Source organism: Equus caballus, chromosome 6, assembly GCF_041296265.1.
Source record: "Equus caballus isolate H_3958 breed thoroughbred chromosome 6, TB-T2T, whole genome shotgun sequence".
In the NCBI taxonomy this organism is placed as follows: Eukaryota; Metazoa; Chordata; class Mammalia; order Perissodactyla; family Equidae; genus Equus; species Equus caballus.
This window is the reverse complement of record NC_091689.1, coordinates 88,826,204-88,852,866: the sequence shown is the minus strand read 5'-3', so window position 1 is coordinate 88,852,866 and position 26,663 is coordinate 88,826,204. Positions and strand designations below refer to the sequence as shown.

The 26,663-nt window shown below is 41.0% G+C and overlaps 1 long non-coding RNA gene across 3 annotated transcripts in view; it reads right to left on the bottom strand.

Annotated features, from left to right (window-relative positions):
- LOC111774013 (uncharacterized) overlaps nucleotides 1–26,663 on the bottom strand; it is a 354,148-nt gene that overhangs the window by 123,169 nt on the left and 204,316 nt on the right. The window contains exon 1 of one of the 3 annotated variants that reach the window (XR_011439795.1): nucleotides 9,437–9,478. The exons of the other annotated variants lie outside the window; for them this stretch is intronic. This is a non-coding gene — a long non-coding RNA (uncharacterized lncRNA). Of the gene's footprint in view, nucleotides 1–9,436; nucleotides 9,479–26,663 lie in introns of those variants that run through there. 3 annotated transcript variants of the gene reach the window in all.

Sequence of the window (26,663 nt, the reverse complement as noted above, 5' to 3'; positions counted from 1 at the left end):
CCAGGTCTCTCCAAACCTTCTTGAGTCTACTTCAGAAAGATCTTTTAGGAAAGGCCTACTTTGGGAAAGCAGTCTATATCAAAGAACTCAGGATTTTCTGAGACAGGTCAGAGCAAAAAATAAGCCATGTAACAAAATCCTCAAAAAGAACCTGCGTAGCAGACTCACAAGTAATTCTAACTAACAGAGAGAGTGAGCCCCAAACTGATCCAGATCAGTCCTCCACAGTGAGCTCAAAAATAACATCTCTTAGTTGGAAGAATTCACTTATGGGTTTTGAGAGTTAAACATGCAAATATCCTCAGGCCCAGTCCCTTATTTTCAAGGGTTAAATCTTTCCTAAGGTTCTAAACACCCTCACTCTTCTTGTCTGATAATTGTCAGTCTGCCAAATCACGCTGGAGGAAATGTTTACAATGCGCTACATACGTTCTCAGTTTATCACTTTGCCCTCTGTTCATGGGAAACCATCAACACCAGCACATACGTACACACTGTCCTCTGGTCTCCCACTACCTAAGCAGTAAATACGAGCAGAAGTTTGGGGAAGAGTTATCAGCGGCAAATGACCTTTCATATCGCCTAGACGCACAGAATGCGCGGGATTAGATAGGACGCCAATTTAATGGATGCATGCCACACAGAAAACCATTTTTCTCACACAACCTCAATTAAAATAAAAATGTAAAAATGTAGAACTGGAATGTTTTTAAAATGACATCTTGCCTATAAGAAATACAACGATGATGTCATTTTAGAAAAATTTCTACTGATTTACAATGTTTAGCGTGGACCTATTCCCTTCATAATTTTCAAGTTGCTATATAGAAGCTTTTCTTTACTTTTATGAGTAAGGAAGAGTATTAAATTTACTTAACGTTTCCTGAGTGTCTGTTTTGAGATTATTGTTCATTATATCCTCCTTATAAACATATGGAGAATTTTACAATCTTCTTAAAATATGGTAAGTCTACTAGAGAAAGAGTGTTCTGTGATAACCTCAATTTAAATTTACATTTCTCTGGGTTTTGATCTTTCATATTATTAAAGATTCATCCCTTTCATTATGGATTTGATTTAAATTTCAGCTGAACTTTCCTGAATTTAAAGCAAAGATTGATCTAAATAGGGCTGAGCAGCGTACATTCGTGGGATTGCTGACCTAGCTGACCCAAGAAATGAGCAAATTGAGAAGAGATGGTTAATTCCAGGTTTACTGACTCTTGACTAAATTTAAGCAAGTTATTACTTCTCTTACAAAATCTCAAGTAAAAGTAGGCATATGATATCCTTACAGAGTACTTGTCCGTTCCCGGGTTGGTTCACTCATGCTGATAATGACTGGTCCTAAGGACGCATGTTGTGGGGATTTGAACCTCAAATGGACCACATTTCTTTGCACCAAGAAAACTTTGATTGCTCCCATTAAGCCTCTCAAAGACATATCATCTTTGTTCCATGGATACCAGTGAAGACGTATGGGGGGATCTGCACAGATCCATAATCATTAATCACTTCTGGAATAATCACCCGGAACTTCAAGCTCTAATGAAAACGACCCATTGCATCATTTTCAATAGAAAAAAATGTACCTTTCTCCTTCATTGAGGTAAAAACTCTGAAAGCGAAAGTTCGCTGTCACATGCTAGGCTCTGCCTTACCCACCCTGTATGCATATTCATGGAAGAGAGTAATGCCAATCAATACCATAACTATCCTCACTTTTGGTTCTAAATCCAACTGAAAGAAAATTATTGCAAAATATACTTTATTTTCTCAAAACTAAGATCCTACCTTGACTTTAGCCACAGAGATAAAACATCAATTTAAAATATTAGATTCCTTTTATAATCAAGCAGGGAAATATTTCCACCAAAAGCCCTATGGTGTAAAGACAAAAGCAGATGATTAATATGAAGGCACCATTTACAGAAAATCTGAACATCATGAAATTGATATATATTTTTAAGCCCCAGCCATGAGCCAAGCACTGAAGTTATTAAAGGAAATTCAAAACCTATCATTTTCAAAAAGCTTATGCTCTGCTCATGAAAATGAGACATACATGCCAAAACAACATGTGAACAGCAAAGACTGTGTCAAGTCGTATTCTGGAAAAGATGGCACGGATATGTCCTATGGGATCAAGAAACAAAGGTCTCTGTGGAATGAACTAATCAAAGACAGGCTTCCTGGAGGTGGGAAGTCTTGGGGTAGACTTGATTTGATTTGGAGGTGAGTGAAAGCACAGGTATTACAGGTCAGAGGCGGCTGCTAACTTTCATTAGGATGCTGAGGGAAGGCTCTCTGAGGAGATGGTGTTTGAGCTGAGACCTACATTATGAGGAGTCAGCCTACAGGCATCAGGCAGAGGAACCAGCAAGAGGACATGTCTTTAGGAGAAAAATAGTTCATGTTCGTATTCAAAGACAGAAAGATGGCCTGTGCAGCAGGTGCACAGTGAGAAGGGGGAGAGCAGTGTGGTAAAGTCGGAAAAGCAGGCAGACCCACCACGGTAAGGCTTTACCTTTCATTCTAATAACAACGGAAAGTCAGCAAACTATTTTAGATTTGGTAAGGGATTCAGAAAGGGAAGTTAAATGATGTAATTTATATTTTTAAAGATCACTTTGGTAGCTCTGAGAAGAATGGATTGTGGAGGGAGGGGCAAGAGTAGAAGTAAGGAGGCATTAGGAAAGTCCTGGAACAATGATACAGGCTGGGACCAGGGAGGCGGCCACAAGAGTGGGACAGGCAAACTGCCTAGAGATGTGTTTTGGAAGAAGAACCTACGGGACTCGCTAGTGATTACAAAGCAAGAAGAGGAGCAGGGGAAGAGAACTAAAGATGACATCTAAGCAATCTGGAAGATGGTGAAGCCTCTTATTGAAGTAAGAAAGACTTAAAGAAGAATTTGGCTAAGGGTAGCGGGAAAATCAAGAGTTCATTATTAGATATGTTATTTTTTTATGCCTGCTCTATTTCTATATTACTTGTGGATAGGAGTTACCTACAGAAACTTGGTAGCAAGGGCCTAAGAAGGCAAGAAGCCCACGGAGGGGTTGGCTGTTCAGAGCTAGTAGAGCTAATCAAAGCTCCCTTTCCCTTCCTGCTCAAGCACCAAAAAAGAAATTGCTCTGATTCTTATGATCACCCCATGATTGCAATGCGTGTTCCATCCAACTTCTGGTCCATGTTTAGGCAGGAATAAGAAGGAAGCAAAATGAGGAATGATGTGTGTCTCTATTAAGATTAAAAATTTCCCAGAAATCTTTAGGAGACTTTGACTGACATCTCCTATGACTACCCATAGCTGCAAGAGAGTCTGAAAATGTAGTTCTTAGCTGTGCACATTGTTACCCCAAACAACATCAGAGGTCTGTAGGGGAAAGTGGATACTGAGACAGTAGCCAACTGTGTGAACCACAATATCCAAGTACAGATTGAAAGAAGACAGTTGGTTATAGGAGAATGAAGTCCAGGGGAGTGGTTAGAAATATAAAAAATAGTCATCATCCTGTAGAGGATATTTACAGCCATGGGACTGAGTAAAATTAGTTAAGTAAAAAGTGAAGAAAGAGAAGAAGACTCCAGGCTGAGCCCGGAAACATTGCAACTTCCTGAGGTCCAATAGAGAAGGTCACAAAAGATATTGAAAGGAGCAACCAGAAAGGCAGGAGGAAAACCAGAAGAATGTGCTGAACACTGCTGAGAGGTCATGTTAGAGAGGGCAGAGGAGGGGCCACCGGATTTGGCAACATGAAGATTGCTGGTAACCATGAAAAGAGTAGTTTCAGTAGAGTAATAAATTCAAGGTCAAGATTGGAGATGGTTGGAGAGTCATTAGTAGGCAAAAGAGGGAGACTGAGGATTGACAACTATCCCAAGAAGTTTTGCTATAAAGGAAACAAAGAGATAAAGCAATGACAGAGGAAATGTGACTTCAGAGAAGGTTTTTGTTGGTTTGCTTGTTTTGTAAGTGGGAGATACTAGAATATGTTTCTTGGCTGATGGAAGACCTTGAATTCCAAGTTGAGAGGTTGAGACTTAATTTTGGAAACATCGTGAGTTTTTAAGCCAGAAAATGACATGATGAAGTCAGTGTTTTAGGAAGATTCATCTGCAAAAGCTGCCCATAAATTGTGTAAAATTGGAAAAGTATACACAGCAATGAAAAGTGCTGGATGTCACCCAAAGGGAGCCGACTAATGCAACAGAAAATGGCCTTAAAGAGGCTTCTGAGATAAGTCAGCTGTGAGTCTTTCAATGCCTAAAGAATGAGCCCCAGAAGGGGCATTCAGAATCGATGCTTCTCCAAAACGCAAAATTTAAACGTGAAGTCTGTCTCTGAGAGACTACCATAAAAACTCCAAACACTGTAAAATATCGAGGATAAAATATTGGAGGCATCACTAAAATCTGCTAAATATTAAATGGATGAATGTGTTGGATCAGCACTTATTTTTATTCTTATAATTTATAGAGCTGAGTAAATGTATATGGTACTTTATAGAACATAAAGGATGAAAGACAGAATTCCTGTCCTGTGAAGTTTACAGTATCATTCAGACATAAACTAAAACACTGGATGATAACCCCTAAAACATTTTTTTCTGCCAAAGTGATTGGAGAAGACATGAGCACTGCCAACACAATGGATCGATGTTTTACATGTCCCAGTCCACAACCCCAAGAGCAAACCTTGTGACTTACCAATGGTTATTTACCAATTTCTTTTTTTATCTGTGTTCCATATACATTCTGAAATATTTGGGGGAAAAAATGTGTTTATTTTCATGGCTCCTCTTTGATAACATTAGGATTTATTAAAAGACTCAAATCATAGAGTAATTGTGTTAGAAGCATGGAGACTACAGCGATCAAGCAGCCCAATCAAGTCACTTTTCAGATGGAGCCAACAGCCAACAAGGTGAAGGTCAAGTAATTCACCCAAGGTCACCCATCAATTAGCGGAGCTGGAACTCGAACATGAGAACCCCAACGCACAGTCTTTCTCCTTCAGAAGTAAATCAACTCATAGAAGTACCATTTGTTTATTTCCCCATTGATATTCATGAAAATCATGTGACTCCTCTATGCCATTTTCTCTGAAATTCATCTGCATTATGCTGCACTTTAACAAAAGCATCAGCAAAGTACACCAGGAGCTGCTTTCTAAGGTCCTGACCACAGATTCTGATAGCCCAGAGTAAAGGATTGGCCATATTTAACATGGAGCCATCTCTGTCAGGTGGCTTTTCTGTTTCTTGAGTCCACTTTAAAAGCTTTCTCCCTACAAATCAGGTGGTGCCCACTCTCAGCAGTCACATTTAAATCAACCAAAAAATGTAGGAAAAACTTGCAGTTTGAAGAATTTGGGTGTCTAGAACAGCAGCCTACAGAAAATAATGTACAATATGTGGTAGATTAATTGGCTGTGAAATTACAGTTTAAGCAACAAAGCTTTTTAAAGTGTTAGGAATGTGCAGAAGCATGTAAACAAACTGATCTTCATTATTTGCTGAAGTCAAAGAGTTTGCCTTTTCTCCATGCCTTTCTTTCTTCCTTTCTCTTTATAAATGTCTTACAAGCACTTGCTCTGGGATCATTGCATTTAAAAAGCTTTCCTACACACCACTCTCTGAAAAGACAGATTTATTTGCAGAGGTGCTGAATGATTCTTAGCTAAAGTGATCTGCAGTGGTTTCTGTGGCTGTTAAAAGCTAATAAAGCATTACACAAATCAAAGGTATTATATCAATGTTATGATGATGAATAAGAAAGGTGAACGGTCATTATTGTTGGGTAGTTTAGTGATTGCCTGGCACTTTACAACTGCAAAGGACAACAGAGCAATTAATCCAGCCCACTCATTTTAAAAATGAGGAAAATGAGGGCTAATAAGTAGAAGAGATTTGTCCCGGACCCCACAACCAGTTAGGGGCTGAGCTGGAGACAGAACCTTACAAAACTACATTCCAAAGGAAGTTCTCTCGTGTGATACCCTCAGGTGTTGGTGTGATACCCTGCACCACATCATACATGTCAGATCCCTTATTCTTGCCCGAGAGCAGCCTATGGGTCAGTGACTGAAGGTGTCCAGCACTAAAGCCAACGACCAAGAAAGGTCAGTCATCTTTAGACCCATGTTTCCCAAAGTTAAGGCAGGGGAGACGAGGCAACTATTTTGGAAGAGAGAGGCCATTAGACTATTTATTCCACAGCAGTTAGCCTATGATCACAGCAATATAGTCAACATAAATGCACTCAATCAGATTCTGAAAAAACTTTCAATTTTCAAAATGTTCATTTTTTCCATTTCATTGGAATTCTACAGCATGCCCGATTTGGCTTTTCTATTTCCAAACGCCATATTGGTTTCCTGCATGATAATCATTTGACAGGGTACCAGTGTAATGATTACACACAGTCCGTCTGATGAACAGTCTATTTGTTATCGGCTTTAACATGATCTGCTGCCTCTTATGTATCATCCAGGAAAGAACAGAGTATGCCAAAATTTTCAGCAAGACATATGGAATCTTCTGTATTCGGAATAAGAGAATTCATTGAAAATTTAAAGTCCAGATGTAAAATATTTATCCCCCCAAATTTTAGGTTTTTCAAAATATCGCCAACTCTATGGAGGCTAGTTACAGATATGATGATGCAGTCAGGCTCCTAATTCACAGGAACACCTATGGGATCATGAGGCCATCACTGTGTGACTTGATGGATGTACGCTATTGAGAGAGATCGCAGCAACTATAAAGCTCAGGGGAAAATATTGTGACTGATCAGGGAAGGAAGAGGTGGAAGGTCGAGTGTGTCTCCTGCCTGCTTACTTTCTTCATACAATGGACCATGCAAATGACTAAAACATATGGGTCCATTCTCTTTGTATGAAATCCTTACTTCTGGGTTATGATCTCTTCATCCCAGAGGCATCCTGTCTCCAATTCCAGCTATTTACAAGCTCAGGGCTGTCATCATCCCAGTGAGACCCTCAGTGGAGGCCACCCAAGTCAGTAGAGGTCCTATCATGACGACGGGCAGAAGGAAGAAAGAGCTCCCTGTGGGTTGTTTTTCTCACTTGGGCACTTGGTCAACAAATTCCAAACAAAGATTTGCTTTTCACATAGCAACACATTACTCCACCTGTTCGCAGTTTATCTAACGTAGAGTGAGAACACCCACCATGGCAGAAATAAACTTTCTGGTATCAAAATAAACTCTCCAAATTTAGGGAAAAGGGAGATGACAAAACTCAACCTCAGAATTTCCCAACCAAGCCAAGTGACAATAGTGTTAGTAGCGCTGTGCAATAGTAAATAGAGCAGTTACTCATTTGCTCAGCAATATCGAGTGTCCACTCTGAACCAGACACTGTCCTAAGTGCTGGGGATACAGCAGTGAACAACAGAGCAGGAAGATGAGTAAATATATAGTATGTTAGAGGGTGATAAATACTATGGAGAAAAAGAAAATAAGGCAAGAGAGAGAGACAGGAACTCTGGATGGTGGGCCAGGTTGCAACTTTAAAGCCTTACTGAGAAGATGACATTTGAGTAACGGCCTGTAAGAGGTAAGGGAGTGAACCAGGCAACTGTCTGGGACAACAGCAGGGGCAACAGCAAGTTCAAAGGCCCTGAGGCAGGAGCGTACCTGGCACATTGGAGGAATTGCAAGGAGGCCAATGTGGGTGGAATGGAGACAACTAGAGAGAGAAGAGTAGCTGGTGAGGACAGAGAGAGAACATGTAGTGTCTTGTGAATCACAATAAGGACTTTCACTCTGAGTGACACGACCTGACTTACATTTTAAAAGGATTATTCTGGCTGCAGTCTTGAGAATAGATTGAACGATGGCGGCGGGGGGGGGGGGGGGAGTGGAAATAAAGGTGGGAGACCAGGTAGGAAGTTATTACAGATGATGGTGGTTAAGACCAGGGAGGTAGCAGTAATGATGGAGAGAAGGATGGGTTGTGGATATAGCTGCAGATAGAGCCAATAAGATTGGCAGATAAATTGGATGTAGGGTATAAGAGAAAGTCAGAGACTTCAAGGCTTTGAACCTGAACAGCTGGAAGGGTGAACTGAAATGCTGAACGCTAAAAGAAGCAAGTTTGGAACGGATGATCAGAAGTTCAGTTTGGGACATGTTAAATCTGAGTTGCTTCTCAAACACCCAAATGAAGATGTAAGGCTCTGGATATGCAGGTCTAGAATTGGGAGAAGAGATCCGGGCTAGAGGTGTGAATGTCAGCCACTAATACAAAGCTTCTCCACCTGCTGATCCATCTTCCATGGTGCCTCTTCATGTTCAGAAATTGATCATTCCTTCACGCCCTTTGACTCTAGGAGGCCCTATTCCTGTGGACTTTAGTTATTCAGTGTCTTTCCTCCTGCAGAAATGTCCTAATTTCAGGGCTCAAATGAGTAACTGGAAAAGGAAATTATTACTATTCTAATATCTCTAGAACCAGAGCTTTTAAATTTTTCTCCATTAGTTACTAAAGAAGCTTGAAGGAGACCCTTTAAAAAGAAAATGAAGTAAGGAATTCTTTGGTAGAATTATTATAGAATTTAATTTGTGACCCTCTTCATGGTAGCTTTGTGAGATATCCTCAACATTTCATTGTTATGGCACTGGAAACATTATTTGTCATTTTTCGCATGGTAATTAAAAGTTCCCTATTGACTCAGTTTCATCAAAATAAAATCTTCCGTTTCTTGTGACTAGTTTCCAAAATTTGAGGATGCATTATTGCTACACTGGCATTTTAAGATCTAAGAAGACTTCCCCTGGTCACCCGGGCCACACATTTGCCTCCCTTTAAGAATTTGATCATTCCGAAATCAAGTCTCTATCTTTAGCTTCTCTTCCAAAAATCACCTTAAATCCACTGACGATTAAATTGTAAGGAGGAGAATTTCTCCACACCAGACTAAGATATTATTAAGGAGTCAATCAGCCAATATTAGAAGTACTATTTTCTACTGACTTTTGCAAAATCTTAGATTGTGTCTGTCTTGTACTGAATAGACACAGCACATCACACAGCTCAGAGAATGGCCATGTTGCACTAAGCAAGACTCTTCTCCTGGACGTGGAATCAGAATTGTCTGTTCTGGCCACAATAATCCGTTTGCGTTTGTGACAATGACAGTGCTAAGGTACTCCTAAACCCTAAGTAAGTAAAAATAGTTGCCACCTATCTAACAAAGAACTCGTGTGACTTCTACATGCCTAAAAGCAAAGGAATTAATTTCTCACCTACTCCCCATCTGCCAAATAAGTATGCTGAACCTTCTTCTCTATCCCCATTCTCGATTAATCACAAACATAAGGAGACACATTTAACCGGATCCCTTTCTTATCAAGCTCACCCAGAAAATACCACTACATATAAGTAAAACACATCTTTCTAACTTACCCTGGTGTTTTTCGTTTAGGACTTCAAATTGACTCCTAGAGCAAGAGTCAGCAAACTTTTTCTGTAAAGGACCAGTAGTCAACATTCTAGGCTTTATGAGCCATACACTCTGTCACAACTGTTGGGCTCTGCCATTGTAGCATAAAAACAATCACAGATCCTATGAACATAATGGGCATGGCTGTGTTCCAACAAAACATCACTTACAAAAACAGGTGGCCAGAGTCGACTGACTCCTCTCCCAGAGCCGAGGCCTGAGCCTCCCTGCTCCTTCCACAAATATAAAACTCTACGTCTTCAGAAAACACATTGAACTCGTTTCTTACTTTATAAATTCGGGATAAATTAAAACTACGGATGTGAGACTGTTAAATAAACAACAGGATAATCATTTATAATAAATATAATAGTTCTTCTAATGGCCCACAGTGAATTAAAAAAGAAATCATTGACCCAACTAATGCATTGTATCAAACAAGAAGGCCCATTCAAAAAAAAAGCATATGTTTATGATATTATCTGCCAGAATAACAAAATACAGCTGCTACATAAGAAGCAGATTTTCAAATTTTAGATATTTACCTATATGCAACAATTTCTGCTTTTATCCAATTGCAGTATTCTTAGCTTGTAAATAGAGATGTCAGAAATAATATTCAGAGATTTTAAAACATATACTCACATCTGAGTGACCCATCGATAAGGACTTAAAACACTGGTGAGTGCTTCTGACTGTAATCCCAAAATTCCCAGGATGATGCAAACACAGGAGTGGAACAGGGTCTCAGATTCTCTCTGAGTGTGTGATTCTTGAATGAGCTATCCTAACTCTTTCTTGCTGAAACACGATGTATCAGTGCTAATTTTGGGGGGGTCACACAGATTGCAGTAGCCAGTCTCTAAGATGGCCCCCAGTGAAGCCCAGCCCCTAGTGTTGTCCTTCCCACATCGTATCGGGGTACGTCTGTGTGACCAACAAAATAAAGCATAAGTGATGGTGTGTAACCTCCGAAATTATATTGTAAAAGACACTGCAGCTTCCATCTTGGTTTCTCTGTCTTGCTCTGCAATCTAGATCACTTGCTTAGGATGGCCCACTGCCAAGTCATGACCTTCCTGTGAAGGGGCCCACACGGTGAGGAAGTGAGGCCTCCTGCCAACGTCCACATGAGTGAGCTTGGCAGTAGATTCTCCCACGTATGAGAAGACTGCAACCTGGCCAATAGCTTGACTACAACCTCCTGAAAGACCCAGGATCAGGACCCACCCCGCTAAGCTGCTCCTGGATTCCTGACCCTTACAGACAATGTGAGATAATAAATGTTTGTTGTTTTAATATGTTAAGCATTGAAGTAATTAGTTACATAGCAATAGATAATTAAATACAGACTAACAAATATCTAAAATGTAAACTGGTTTACATAAAAGCAGATTGTAATCCATTTGCAGTCAGTAGAGAAAAGACATTATATTCAAAGGCAGACAAGAAGTAAAACCTCTCCAGGTGTTGCAGCTAGACCCTGAAATGTGGCTCACACTGATAAGATTCAACCATTATTGTGAGTTCAAGTAGCCAAAATGTGAGGCAATACTTCCTTCTTAGGCCACGTCCTGGCCCTGAAATTCCCTCTTCCTTCCTTCCACCGATGTCAATGTGCAGATTTTGTTCGTTCTTCATGGTCCAGGTCAGTGCTCAATTCCTTCCCAAAATCTTTTCAGGCCACTCCAGCACCATGTTGCTGCCTTTTCTTAACCTCTATTGCATTTAATTCTATATCACAGAGTTTATGATTGTTAACTAGGAATTCATTTGATCTCCCTAAGTACTTTGAGAGCTGAGCACCTTTTTACAAGAATTCTCTACTTCTCACCTCACCCCACCCTTATCTCCGACATTATTCATTCACTAGCAAAAAGACCCTGTCTTATGATTGTTTTGGCAATTCTGAGTCATGTTCTATGATAGATACTGTATATGACTCATCATCAATTTTTAATCTCTTCCACATTTCCCTGGGGATTCTGGGCCTCCAAGGTTAAAAACTACAATTCCCAGACTCACTTGCAGCTATGATTCTGGATGCAATTCAGGTTATGCTAGTAAGATTCACTTGTGTGAGATTTGGAAGGTGGAAAAGAAATGAATGCTTATCTTTTGAGTCGTGATTGGCAAGAAACAGGCTCCAGCCAGCACAGTATTGGCAGCACACCAGCTTCAAGGCTGTAAGGAAGTTATAAAGGCACTAATGATGGCAGGAGCAGCAGGTTTCTGAGCTTGAGTCACAGCTCAGTCATAATCAAAAACTCAAGAGGCAGCTCTTGCCTCCAGGCCTTCCAGTGATTTGGTAAGCACCTAATTCCTTGTACTAAATCCCTTTCAGAGTGTGATGCCCCATTGGTTTCTGTTGCCTGCATTGAACCTTGACTGATAATATGTACCATGCAGCCTTCTTTTTTTAAGTCTATGGTGAGGACTGGGTACTTTTTTAAAAATTTCATTCATTCACCCATTCAACTCTCAATAGACATTTGCTGAATGAATAGATAAGTGGAGAAGAAAAGGAAGTCTCAAAGGAAAGATAATAATTTTAGGTTTTGATAACATGCTTGTGGGTTCTCCAGGTGGTGATAACCAACAGACAGTAGAATGTAGGGTTGTACTTAAGGATAGAAATCCCCAGCTTCCTTCATTACTCTGATTGGTGTTAGTGAGATGTCAAGTGAGGAGACTTAGCACTCACTGTTTGTTGATTACCTTAACTGGGTCGGAGTCTAAGCAAATGCACCCGTTACTTTGAATAAGCAGATACAACGAGAGAGGATGAAGAGGAGAATGTCAGGGTTAACCCTAACTTTTTCTTAAATGCTTGGCAGTGAGACAAACCACAGTTTTATTACCATAAAATCTTCAACAACATTTCAGTAACTACCATAGTACTTTGAGGCCAATTTAAAAGAGTAGAATTACTTTCAACACCTCTGCTTGCTTCAGCAAAATTCAAGAAACAAAAAAGGAGGTATTCGCAGAATTTCCTCAGACGGGGCTTTTAAGAACTTGGGCCATCCAAGTCGTTCCACAAAGCCCTCCTAGACTCCTAGGAGACATAGAAAATTACTGCTACTTAAATATTTAATGTTAATTAAAACAAGCATATTAGTTTCCAATCAAATTTATGATAGAATGGAATTATATTTTCTAAGTGTTACATGTATACTTGATACTACATTAAAGCCTCCTCTACCATCAAAGTATATGGTACATTTACACCCATTTTTACAGCATTTGGATCAGAATTTTATTATTTTAAATGGCTATAAATGTTCATAGTAGCTGTAGCTTTATCGTATTGTTAATAATTTTTATAACGCTGTGGTGCCCAGAGCTGAATATGAAGCACGCACCGAACATGACACGTTTTTTCTGTGTGAAATATACACTGTAATACACTGCAGTCAAAGTTAGGCCCTGTCTCTCCTTTTTGCAAATCTCCCACAGGACTTAGAACAGTCTGGGCTGCAAAGAAGGTGTCCAATATTTTCTTGTTGCTTGACTAAATGCTTCAGTGTGTGTATATCTGTAAAAACATTCTCTATCTGAAAAACTAGTGATTTCTTGACTTGACATGATCTCTTCTCTTTCGACTGTTTTTCCCACATTGTTCATTCATCCTTCTACATATCAGAGGGTTTCCTGAACCCAAGAACTGTCCCTGATGAACTACACGATACTAAAATCATGAGTCTGGTGGAGATTAAATGACTTCCCCAGCTAATTTCCTCTTTGCTCTGACTGTCTCTATTCGAAATAAACCCATGTACCTGCTCGCTGAGCCTGCGTGCCAGCCCACAGTCAGGTCTCATGCCTCAGTGTCACCTGTCTCTATCACCCAGGCATTCATTCTACCATCACGCATTAAGGACCTACCACCTGCTAAGCACTGGGAAGGCAGTAGAGCACATGGATAAGAGGATAGGCTCTGAAGCCAGACTGCCCAGATGTTTTTATCCTAGCTCCACCTGTTACTAGCTGTGTGGCATTGAATAAGTTACTGAACCTCTCTGGGCCTGAGTTTCCTCATTGACACAATGGAGATTACATCAGTACCTACCTCACAAGGGCATTTTTGGGATCAAAGGAGTTACTATGCATCTTTTAGGATAGCACCTGGCACACAGAATGTGCTCAATAAATGGTACTAGTCTTGGGGATACAAAATTGATTGAGTAATCTTGCTCTCAGGGAAATCACAGTAGGTAGTCAATGGCCCCTCACTTACAGAATAAGTGTTGTGACAAAGTGAAGCACAGACAGAACTAAATGTTTAAATTAGACTGCAAGTCTGGGTAGGCTTCCTACAGGAGTCAATATCTGAGCCAAGCTCTGACAAAAAAGTATGGAGAAGACATTCCAGCCAGAGGCAACAACATCACGAAGGCCTGGAGGCGGAAGGCCGAAAACAGCCTGAGGGATGACCCACGGTTCAGTGCCGCTGCAGCAGCAGCTCAAGCCAGAGGGGCTGGTAGGAAACAGCTGAAGATGGACCTCGCGTGCCACCCTAACGGATGTGAGCTTTCACACTAAAGGCGGAGGCCCACTGAAGAACTTGGATTTTGAAAAGATCATTACGGCCTTAGCGTAGAAATTGAAGATGTGTCAGACAGCACCAAATTTCACAATCTGCAGAAAAAGATAAGAAACAACCACTCTCTTTACTTTCTTCCTCTGCTGTCATTCTACCCAATAAGGATTTGTCAAGTCTCTGCTCTGTGCCCTCCCACTAAGCCAACGTTAATACCCTTAATGAAGTTTATTCAAAATAATAACTTTAAAATTATACCTGGACTCTAGATTCCAGTACGCTATATTAAAAGAGAACTTCAGACCATCTATATTCAATCGGCTCTACTAGAAAATTAGCAATGTGGCAGCCCCTATTGTTTTATGAAATTTCCATTCATTCGCGAGGTGAATCTGCCCAAAGATACAGATGAGGATCATAACTCTATTTTTAACTTCCTATTCTTCCCAGGTGAAAACTGGTTAATTATATTTCAGAAGTAACCTTTTCCTTCCTTTAGATTGGTAATGGTGTCAAATAATTTCATAATGGATAATAAAATTCCCATTAGTGTTATGAATTATATTAGTATGAATCTTTTCCAAAGTCTTAAAATGTTTTAGCTGATATTTTAACAGTCTTAAAATTATAGTAGAAAGAACTTTTTTTTCATTCTCTCATGATTCAATCCCAGCTCACCTGAAACCGGCAGTCTCCACCACCGCCCTGTTCGTTCATGTTCTCCTCTCTCTCATAGAAAGCAGTCAGTAATTCTGCAGTTGATGATCTTACTACTTCTGTTCCTGTATATTCTTCGGTCCTTTCATTGCAAAAACAAGACTTAATTGTCCAAGGAGGCTCCTTACACCTCAGAAATAATTAATCTATATTGATTAATTAGAGATATATATCTATTATATATTAATAGATATTATATATTATATAGATATTAATTAATATAGGTATTAATTAACTAACAGACCAGTTGTTTCTGGTCTGCCATTATAACTGCTACCCATCCCTAAAAGCCATCCTTTCTCAACAAAATGCTGCCCCGCCGAAACCTTGCTGCTTATGGGTTCCATGCTTCTCTTTGAATGTCACAAATACTTTGACGACAGTTATTAGAATTATTCTAAATGTCTCTTTGGCATTCAAATGAGTAGACTTGGACTATGATTACGACTGCAAAATATTATTTGAGAAGAAAAACCTCAGTAAGCTCTCGGGACATTTAATTCTCCCCAAGACAAGTAACAGATTTATTCAACATTTTACCTATGCCATGGAATTAATATGCAGATATACCCTTAATTTTTTGCCCTGTAGTAGGTTGTATTCATTTTTTCTTTCTGCATAACAAATGACCACAAACTTAGCAGCTTAAAACACACGTTTATCATCTCACAGCTGCCATGGATCAGGAGTCTGGGCATAACGTAACTGGCTCCTCTACTCAGGGTCTAGCAAAGCTGCAATCAAGGCACTGGCTCATCTAGAGGTTGGACCGTGGAAGAACTTGCTTCTCAGTTCATTTAGCTGTTGACAGAATTCATTTCCTTGCCTCTGTGTGACTGAGCGCCCTGGTTTCTGACTGGCTGTCAGCAGGAGGCCATCCTTGGACCAAGAGGCCAGTGCAGTTCCATGCCAGGTGACCCTCTCAATAAGCAGTTCACATCACAGATTCTGCTCCTTCAAGACCAGCAGGAGAATCTCTTCCTCCAATCTGTTAAGATAGTGACTTATATAACAAAACATAATCAGGGAGTGACAACCCATGACCTTTGCCACATTCTGTTGGTTGGAAGAAAGTCATAGACTCTATCTACACTCATGTAGAAGGGATTCAGGGGCCTGATCCATCGGGGTTCATCTTAAGGGTTTATGCGACACATAGGTCCTTGAACTACTTTCTAACATGGACCGCATCCCACCTTTTCATCAGAAAGGAGACAGAGTACAAATAATCCTATTGCAATTTCATTCATTGTTTGGGATTTTACTACTGCAAAGTCATTAACTCAGCACCTAAAATAATATTATACAAAGAGAAAAAAATTAGTACACTTCCTCCTGCATTTTGAGATGCCCTGCTGAGGTTTTGAGACACCCTGCTGAGGCTTAAAAATGATTCTGAAGGCATGCCTCTGACATTTTTCAGAAAAGCAAACAGGATTTTTAGAGTAGAAGAGTGCCAACCTACAGTGCTCCCACTTATCTTACTTACATCAGGCTGGTCGCAGTTAGCTCAAGCCTTCACTGGGTTTCTAGGGAGTGTGTCTACAGTTCCAGCTCATCAGCAAGCCTGCATTTTCTCCATAAATCCACCTGAGGGTTTCCTCAAAGGGGTTAAGTCCGGGTGTGGAGACAATGCAGCCCTTTGTCAAGAAATCCCTGACAAGATTCTCTTGGTTAAATTCAACTATAGGCCACGATAGAAAAAAAGTAATTTCTTCTTCATGATGTAATTTTCCAGTGTAATTCTTAATTCTTAGGAATGTTTGGCAAGTTGACAATGATATGTTGGACCATTTCTGCTCTAAGATGTACCATGACTACAATCCGTAAGAATTTTTCACATCAGAACTGAAAGCCATTAATAGAGAGTAGTATTGATCCTCACGATTTTCAGCTTTGTCCGGTGCAATTCAGGACAAAAGGGCATTACCAGAGCTATTATATTGCAGCTTTTAACATGGGTTCAAAAAAACTAATGCTTAAGAATGTTTTCACCAGAGAGCAAAAAGCAATGACTCAGCATTCTTTTTTTTTTTTTTTTTTTTTTTTATTAATGTTATGATAGATTACAACCTTGTGAGATTTCAGTTGTACATTTTTGTTAGTCATGTTGTGGGTACACCACTTCCCCCTCCGTACCCTCCCCCCACCCCCCCTTTTCCCTGGTAACCACCGATCAGATCTCCTTATCAATATGCTAATTTCCACCTATGAGTGGAGTCATATAGAGTTCGTCTTTCTCTGACTGACTTATTTCGCTTAACATAATGCCCTCGAGGTCCATCCACATTGTTGTGAATGGGCCAATTTCGTCTTTTTTTATGGCTGAGTAGTATTCCATTGTGTATATATACCACATCTTCTTTATCCAATCATCAGTTTCTGGGCATGTAGGCTGGTTCCACGTCTTGGCTATTGTAAATAATGCTGCGATGAACATAGGGGTGCAACGGACTCTTGAGATATCTGATATCAGGTTCTTAGGATAGATACCCAGTAATGGGATGGCTGGGTCATAGGGTATTTCTATTTTTAACTTTTTGAGAAATCTCCATACTGTTTTCCAAAGTGGCTGTACCAGTTTGCATTCCCACCAACAGTGTATGAGGGTTCCTCTTTCTCCACACCCTCTCCAACATTTGTCGTTCTTGGTTTTGGATGTTTTTGCCAATCTAACAGGGGTAAGGTGATATCTTAGTGTAGTTTTGATTTGCATTTCCCTGATGATTAGCGATGATGAACATCTTTTCATGTGTCTATTGGCCATATTCATATCTTCTTTTGAGAAATGTCTGTTCATGTCCTCTGCCCATTTTTTGATCGGGTTGTTTGTTTTTTTGTTGTTAAACAGTGTGAGTTCTTTGTATATTATGGAGATTAACCCTTTGTCGGATAAGTGGCTTGTAAATATTTTTTCCCAATTAGTGAGCTGTTTTTTTGTTTCAATCCTGTTTTCCCTTGCCTTGAAGAAGCTCTTTAGTCTGATGAAGTCCCATTTGTTTATTCTTTCTATTGTTTCCCTCAACTGAGGAGTTACAGTGTCCGAAAAGATTCTTTTGAAACTGATGTCAAAGAGTGTACTGCCTATATTCTCTTCCAAAAGACTTATTGTCTCAGGCCTAATCTTTAGGTCTTTGATCCATTTTGAGTTTATTTTGGTGTGTGGTGAAAAAGAATGGTCAATTTTCAATCTTTTGCATGTGGCTGTCCAGTTTTCCCAGCACCATTTGTTGAAGAGACTTTCTTTTCTCCATTGTAGGCCCTCTGCTCCTTTGTCGAAGATTAGCTGTCCATAGATGTGTGGTTTTATCTCTGGGCTTTCAATTCTGTTCCATTGATCTGTGGACCTGTTTTTGTACCAGTACCATGCTGTTTTGATCACTGTAGCTTTGTAGTATGTTTTGAAATCGGGGATTGTGATTCCGCCGGCTTTGTTTTTCTTGCTCAGGATTGCTTTAGCAATTCGCGGTCTTTTGTTGCCCCATATGAATTTTAGGATTGTTTGTTCAATTTCTGTGAAGAATGTTCTTGGGATTCTGATTGGGATAGCATTGAACCTGTATATTGCTTTAGGTAGTATGGACATTTTAACTATGTTTATTCTTCCAATCCATGTGCAAGGAATGTTTTTCCATCTCTTTATGTCATCGCCTATTTCTTTCAAGAAAGTCTTGTAGTTTTCATTGTATAGATCCTTCACTTCCTTGGTTAAGTTTATCCCAAGGTATTTTATTCTTTTCGTTGCGATTGTGAATGGGATAGAGTTCTTGAGTTCTTTTTCTGTTAGTTTATTGTTAGTGTATAGAAATGCTACTGATTTATGCACGTTAATTTTATACCCTGCTACTTTGCTGTAGTTGTTGATTATTTCTAATAGTTTTTCTGTGGATTCTTTGGGGTTTTCTATGTATAAGATCATGTCGTCTGCAAACAACGAGAGTTTTACTTCTTCGTTACCTATTTGGATTCCTTTTATTTCTTTTTCCTGCCGAATTGCTCTGGCCAGCACCTCCAGAACTATGTTGAATAGGAGTGGTGAAAGTGGGCACCCTTGTCTTGTTCCTGTCCTCAGAGGGATGGCTTTCAGCTTTTGTCCATTGAGTATGATGTTGGCTGTGGGTCTGTCATATATGGCCTTTATTATGTTGAGGTACTTTCCATCTATACCCATTTTACTGAGGGTTTTTATCATAAATGGGTGTTGGATCTTGTCGAATGCTTTCTCTGCATCTATTGAGATGATCATGTGGTTTTTGGTTTTCATTTTGTTAATGTAGTGTATCACGTTGATTGACTTGCGGATGTTGAACCATCCCTGTGTCCCTGGTATAAATCCCACTTGATCATGGTGTATAATCTTTTTGATGTATTGCTGTAATCGGTTTGCCAAAATTTTGTTGAGGATTTTTGCATCTATGTTCATCAGTGATATCGGCCTGTAGTTCTCCTTCTTTGTGTTGTCCTTGTCAGGTTTGGGGATCAGAGTGATGTTGGCTTCATAGAATGTGTTAGGGAGTTCTCCATCTTTCTCAATTTTCTGGAACAGTTTGAGGAGAATAGGTATTAAGTCTTCTTTGAATGTTTGGTAGAATTCTCCAGAGAAGCCGTCTGGTCCTGGACTCTTGTTTTTGGGGAGGTTTTTGATTACCGTTTCTATTTCCTTACTTGTGATTGGTCTATTCAGATTCTCCATTTCTTCCTGATTCAGTTTGGGGAGATTGTAGGAGTCTAGGAATTTGTCCATTTCTTCCAGGTTGTTCAATTTGTTGGCATATAGTTTTTCATAGTATTCTCTTATGATCTCTTGTATTTCATTGGTATCTGTTGTGATTTCTCCTCTGTCATTCCTGATTTTATTAATTTGCGATTTCTCTCTTCTTTTCTTGGTGAGTCTGGCTAGGGGTTTGTCAATTTTGTTAATTCTTTCGAAGAACCAACTCTTTGTTTCATTGATCCTTTCTATTGTCTTTTTTGTTTCAATATCGTTTATTTCTGCTCTTATTTTTATTATTTCCCTCCTGCTACTGACTCTGGGCCTTGTTTGTTCTTCTTTTTCTAGTTCTGTTAGGTGTCGTTTGAGGTTGCTTACGTGAGCTTTTTCTTGTTTAGTGAGGTGAGCCTGTATTGCGATGAATTTCCCTCTTAGGACTGCTTTTGCTGCATCCCAAATGATTTGGTATGTCGTGTTCTCATTTTCATTTGTCTCCAGATAATATTTGATTTCTTCTTTAATTTCTTCAATGATCCATTGTTTGTTGAGAAGCGTGTTGTTTAGTCTCCACATTTTTGCACCTTTCTCTGCTTTTTTCTTGTAGTTGATTTCTAGTTTAATAGCGTTATGATCAGAAAAGATGCTTGATATTATTTCAACTCTCTTGTATTTATTGATGTTTGCTTTGGTTCCCAAAATATGGTCAATCCTTGAGAATGTTCCATGTGCACTTGAGAAGAATGTGTAACCTGCTGTTTTTGGATGAAGTGTTCTATATATATCTATTAAGTCCATCTGGTCTAATTTTTCATTTAATTCTATTATTTCCTTGTTGATTTTCTGTCTGGATGTTCTGTCCATTGGTGTTAATGGTGTGTTGAGGTCCCCTACTATTATTGTATTGTTGTTGATGTCTTCTTTTAGTTCTATTAAGAGTTGCTTTACAAATTTTGGTGCTCCTGTGTTGGGTGCGTATATATTTATAAGTGTTATGTCTTCTTGGTGGAGAGTCCCTTTTATCATTATATACTGTCCCTCTTTGTCTTTCTTTATCTGTTTTGCTTTGAAATCTACCTTGTCTGATATTAGTATAGCGACACCTGCTTTCTTTTGTTCATTATTAGCTTGGAGTATTGTTCTCCATCCCTTCACTCTGAGTCTGTGTTTGTCTTTGGGGCTGAGGTGTGTTTCCTGGAGGCAGCATATTGTTGGATCTTGTTCTTTGATCCATCCTGCCACTCTGTGTCTTTTGATTGGGGAGTTCAATCCGTTTACATTTAGAGTGATTATTGAGACGTGGGGGCCTACCACTACCATTTTGTGTCTTGTTTTCCGGTTTTCTTCAGTTTCCTTTGTTTCTCGTCCCATGGTTTAATCTGTTCTGATGTAGAGCTGCTACTCTCTGTTGTTGTCCTTCTACTTATCTCCTCTGCTCTTGGTTTTGTAGCCCCTTTCCTTTTTTGGATTTTTCAGGAATGAGGGTTTTCCTGAGGATTTCCTGAAGAGGAGGTTTTGTGGCAATGAACTCCCTTAATTTTTGTTTATCTGGGAAAGTTTTTATTTCTCCATCGTATTTGAAGGATATTTTCGCTGGGTAGAGAATTCTCGGCTGTAGGTTTTTGTCCTTCAGATTTTTGAATATATCATTCCACTCTCTTCTAGCCTGTAGAGTTTCTGCTGAGAAATCTGCTGATAGCCTGATGGGGGTTCCTTTGTAGGTTAGTTTCTTTTGCCTGGCTGTCCTTAATATTTTCTCCTTGTCGTTGACTTTTGCTAGCTTCACTACTATATGCCGTGGAGTTGGTCTTCTTGCATTGATAAAGTTTGGAGATCTATTGGCTTCTGTCACCTGAAGATCCATCTCCCTCACCAGATTTGGGAAGTTCTCAGCCATTATTTCTTTGAATAGGTTTTCTGCCCCTTTCTCCTTCTCTTTTCCCTCTGGTATACCTATAATCCTTACGTTGCATCTCCTAATTGTGTCTGATAATTCTCGGAGAGTTTCTTCATTTCTTTTAAGTCTTGCTTCTCTCTCCTCCTCTGCCTGCAACAATTCTATATTGCCATCTTCCAAATTGCTAATTCTTTCCTCCATATTATCGGCCCTACTGTTCAGAGCATCTAGATTTTTCTTAATCTCCTCTATTGTGTTCTTCATTTCCAGTATTTCTGTTTGGTTCTTCTTTATCGTATCAAACTCTTTTGTGACATAGCTCCTGAACTCGTTGAGTTGTCGGTCAGAATTCTCTCTTAACTCAGTGAGTATTTTAATGATGGCTGTTTTGAAGTCATCATCATTTAGGTTATAGATCTCATTTTCTTTGGGATTGTTTTCTGTGTATTTGCTACTTTCTTTCTGTTCTGGAGATTTAATGTATTTTTTCATATTGCTTGATGATGTTGATTTGTGCCTCCGCATGGAGATAGAGTTTAGTTGCTCCTTTCACTTGTTTCAGCTGCTGCAGTGGGGGGAGCAGCTGTTTATACTTCACCAACCAGGAACCCTGTCCGTAGTTGCTAACTGGGCCTGGGCCCCTCTTCGTAGCCACAGTGGCCCTTTGGATTCCCTCCTCTGCCGTGGGGGCCGTCACGGGGGGCTTCAGGCTGCAGGTGCCTACTGTTGTTGCCCACCTAGATGCGCTCTCTCCTTGGGGTCTGCAACGGTGTTATGGGCTTTTCCAGCGGCCAGGGGTGGGATCACTTTTATTTGTCGCTCGGTTGCTGTCGGCACCCACCAAATCTCACTTGTCCTCTATGGGTCGCAGGAGAGCTATTGGCATCTTCTACAGTCTGTGGTTAGTACACCTAGCTATGCTGCTTTTGCCCTGGGGTCTTCCAGCCTTGTGGCTGGCGGCTGGGTGCCTTCTACTGGTGCTGTGCAGAGGCTTTCCCTAAGGCTTCTGTGAGCCTGTAGGGTTTCCCCCTAGGCTACTAAGCTGGGTCTCTGGAACTCTCTCCAGCCCCAGTCCTCTCCGAGATCTCCGGCAATCCCTAGCCTCACCTGGTGGGCAACGGCAGCTGGGGGTCGCCCTGCCCTCTGGGCTTCTCTCCGGGCCTCTGCCGGGAGCTCTGAATGCTCAGCGTGGCCCCTCTGCTACCGGCAGACAGAGAGTTTTGTCTGCTGCCTGGCGGAGCTCCGGCGCTTCCCCTCCGGGTCGCCGGACCCGCCTTTGAAAGTTCCCCCGCCCCGGTCCTCTCCGAGATCTCCGGCAATCCCTAGTCCCACGGGGCGGGCAACGGCAGCTGGGGGACGCCCCGCCCTCTGGGCTTCTGTTCGAGCCTCTGCCGGGAGCCCTGAATGCTGGGCGTGGCCCCTCTGCTACCGGCAGACAGAGAGTTTTGTCTGCTGCCTGGCGGAGCTCCGGCGCTTCCCCTCCGGGTCGCCGGACCCGCCTTTGAAAGTTCCCCCGCCCCGGTCCTCTCCGAGATCTCCGGCAATCCCTAGTCCCACGGGGCGGGCAACGGCAGCTGGGGGTCGCCCCGCCCTCTGGGCTTCTGTCCGGGCCTCTGCCGGGAGCCCTGAGTGCTCAGCGTGGCCCCTCTGCTACCGGCAGACAGAGAGTTTTGTCTGCTGCCTGGCGGAGCTCCGGCGCTTCCCCACCGGGTCGCCGGACCCGCCTTTGAAAGTTCCCCCACCCCGGTCCTCTCCGAGATCTCCGGCAATCCCTAGTCCCACGGGGCGGGCAACGGCAGCTGGGAGACCTCCGTGCCCTCCGTGTCTCTCTCTGGGACCCTCCGGGCGCCCCGAGCACCAGGCCGGGTCTCCCCGCCAATGGCGGGGAGAGACTCTCCCCGCGGGCTCAGGTGTGCAACTCCAAAGTTTCCCTCTGCGTTTAGGAGTAATTGCGGGGGGTTTAAGTAGGGTTCTGGTCACCTGTTTCCACCGTCGCTCCTCTGTTGTGTTCTCGCTCCTGCCCTAGATGTGTGTGGATCCTCTGGGGGCGTCCGTTGGAAGAAAGCCGCTTGCGGGTACTAGGCTGCCCATCGGGGTCGGAGAGTTTTCACCTATTTCCACATCCTCCCGGAGGAAAGTCCGTCCGCCTTCCGATGTATAGTCGCGTGGGTGTCTCAGACGTCCTGAGATGCTGTCTGGATATCCTTTGTCAAGCGATAAGTGTCCAAATAATTGTAGACTCGAAGGGCGAGAGACAAAGAGGACTACTCACGGCGCCATCTTGGAATTCCTCCTGACTCAGCATTCTTTAACTCCTGTCACCTCTCCTCATCACTCCTAACATGAGCACTGGCTACATGACCTCGTTAAAGGAATACTCAGATCTGGGAGATCCACACAAAGTGAAGCCTTGAGGCCACTGTCACAGTGATTAAATAAACCAAAGCAGAACCCCAAAAACATTTTCCTCTGTAGAAACTAGAGTTGAAACAACTTTCTGCTTTAATAACAAAGATATTACGAAAAAATTGGGAGGAGAAACAATTAGTATTTATTTTTTAGATGATTATATCAAATATCTGCCTTATTTTGCATATGTAACTAAATGTAACAAGAAAAACGAGCCAACATTCTGAAAGTTCAATGTCTATCCTCCTTCCTTCATTCACTCACTCACTCGACATCAACAAGTCGGCCAGTTCTCTGCTGGACTCTTACAGGATCCTAGCCCTACACGTTTACACAATCTGATTTATGAAATATGCACTCAATTCTAATACACATCAAATTAAATGAAAAGTGAACCAATAATGTAATTCCATTGAAATATGTAGATCAGTATTTGTACAGGCACTATTGGTGTTCAAAAGAAAGACCGGACAAAGGTTAAATGCATATTTCATTCTTTTCATTTATTTCTTATCTCATTTATTTCTTTGAGATGTGTCCATTATTAGACACCAATTGTATGTAGAATCCTTAGTTCAGAATGAAGGTTACTATAACAATGTGTTCCCAAAGGCTGACTTCAGCATGAGAAGTCTACCAAAGTATTTACTGCTTATTTATTTTCATTCTCTATTTTGAGCTCTTTTTAAAACTAATAATCGAATCCTGTTTTCAAAGAGTACATCACAGTCACAGTACATCACTGTCTTTAAAAGTAGACAGAGAACAAAGTCAGACTCCTGCGTTCAACTGTCAGATAATTCTGAGGGAGGCTGCTTCCTTAACTTTGTGAACCTGTGCATCTTGGGCGGTGGAATGGTGGGAGACTGAGGGGGGGAGGGGCAGAGTTGTGAAGAGACACCAGCTCACTCAGAGCACAACAGACTGGAGGTGAATCCTTCTGCGCACCCTTGGAAACCTTGCTTAACTTCTCTCGGACTCAGCTTTCTTTCATCTGTAAAATGGATGTAAACAGTGCTGCAGAGGTAAATACTAAATGGGATAATGTATTTGAAGCACTTTGCACATAGAGGGCACTTAAAAATGGTTGCTCTCTCTTCAACTATAAATTGGGGTAATAAAATACCCACCTCACAGGCTGTTGCAGAATTGCTTTGGTAAATGTGTGAGGAAATGCACAGGCACAGTGCCTGGTGCTCAATAGATATCATGAGACATTTACTATAGATGAACGAATGTGTGTGTGTGTACGGGCATACACATATGTTTGCCAAAGTGAGTATGTTTATTTTCCGAACCATCATACAGACTGGGAAAGAACTAAATTGCTATACTGGGAAATACACAAAATAAAAAGGCTAGTTTTGCCACGTGTCCCACAGTCTATATGGTTGATATAACCTAAAAAGATCCTATTTCATTGGCGTTGTAAACAATGCCTCAGGAAGCTCTGAGGTCGCCCCCAGCCAGTAGGTAAGTCTGCTTTCCTTCTTTCATCCTAAATGAGCATCTGTCTCATGACTTCATCATCACACTTGGCTCTCTGTCCCCCTTGGTGGGATTCAGGCTTGCCCACCCTGGCTCGTAATCTGCTCAGGTAGTTTTCATTCCCTAAACCTTTCAATATAACCCAAGTTGAAAACGATGTATGAACATTTGTTAATTTGGATAGTAAGGTTTGAGTTTTACTGCAACTTCTTTGAGATTGGTTTAAGATATTTTCAAACTGTTAACAAGTCAGATCTTCCTTCTAAAGGCTTCATCTTGAGAAGGTGGCATTCCCCATGAGCAGCAAGGGTTCTTCCATCAAAAGCAAGAGAAATCGTATAGTTGACTGTCATCGTACTGATGAAACGGTCTATCAGTAATGTCAATTTCTTGAAGTATAGACCTGAGATCTGACAAATGATTGTAAAAGATTTGAATACTTAATGTTTTCTGTGCTGACATGTAATAAAATAAACCCTGATTTATAGAGCTCAGAACTCTCTTTCTCTTTGCTTTGATCCATCAGCAGATATTCAAGCAATTACAGTAGGTTTACCCACCATAGAATATTTGGGCTATGGACAAGAGAATTTTCTGATTCTATTTTATCATTATTTTATTTCAAGCATTATCCAAACTAATTTCTGATCTCAAAATACTCTCCCACTTTCTCTACCTTTGTATTAGAGGATACATAGATTCAGCTACATGTTTTATGGGCCAAAAATAGCTCTGTCTTAAGCAAGGCAGAAGTCCATTTCTCTCCAGTCAAGGGTGGTGGAGGGCTGGTAGGGCAGCCAAGTTCTGCAAAGTCATCAAAAGACCCAGACCCCTTCCTTCCTGTTGCTCCACTAGCCCTGTGTAGGCTTCTGCCCTCATTCATGTGGTGCAAGGCAGCTTGTCTCCAATCTACATTCTGAGCAGCAGGATGGAGAATGTGGCGGGAAGAAGGGGCACCTTCATCCCTTTAAGAATGAATTTCAGAAGTTGCATGCATCTGAGCTCTTCATGTCTCTTTAGCCAGTGCTTAGTCATATGGCCACACCTAACTGAAAAGCAAGTGTGGGAATATAGTCTTCGTTCCAGAGCCAGGCGCACAGCTAAAAACCAAGGGTTCTATTATAGCAGAAAAAGGAAAGTGAATATTGCATCACAATTATTGGTCCCTGTCACATATGTTTTAGAAATCCAGTGATCATGACACAACTCTACAAAGAATTTTCTCTCAGCAAGGACTTCTGGAGTTGGGAGGGAAAAAAAGTTAATCCTAAAAGAAAAATAAAGAATTACCATTATGGACAGAGGCAGGCTGATAGTATAAAAAGGCAAAAAAGTTAATACTAAAAATTCAAAGTTTACAAATACCTCTTTTCCATCTTTTTTTTGCTAATAACACTGAGTGTTCTAAAAGTTTGTCTATTCTTAAAC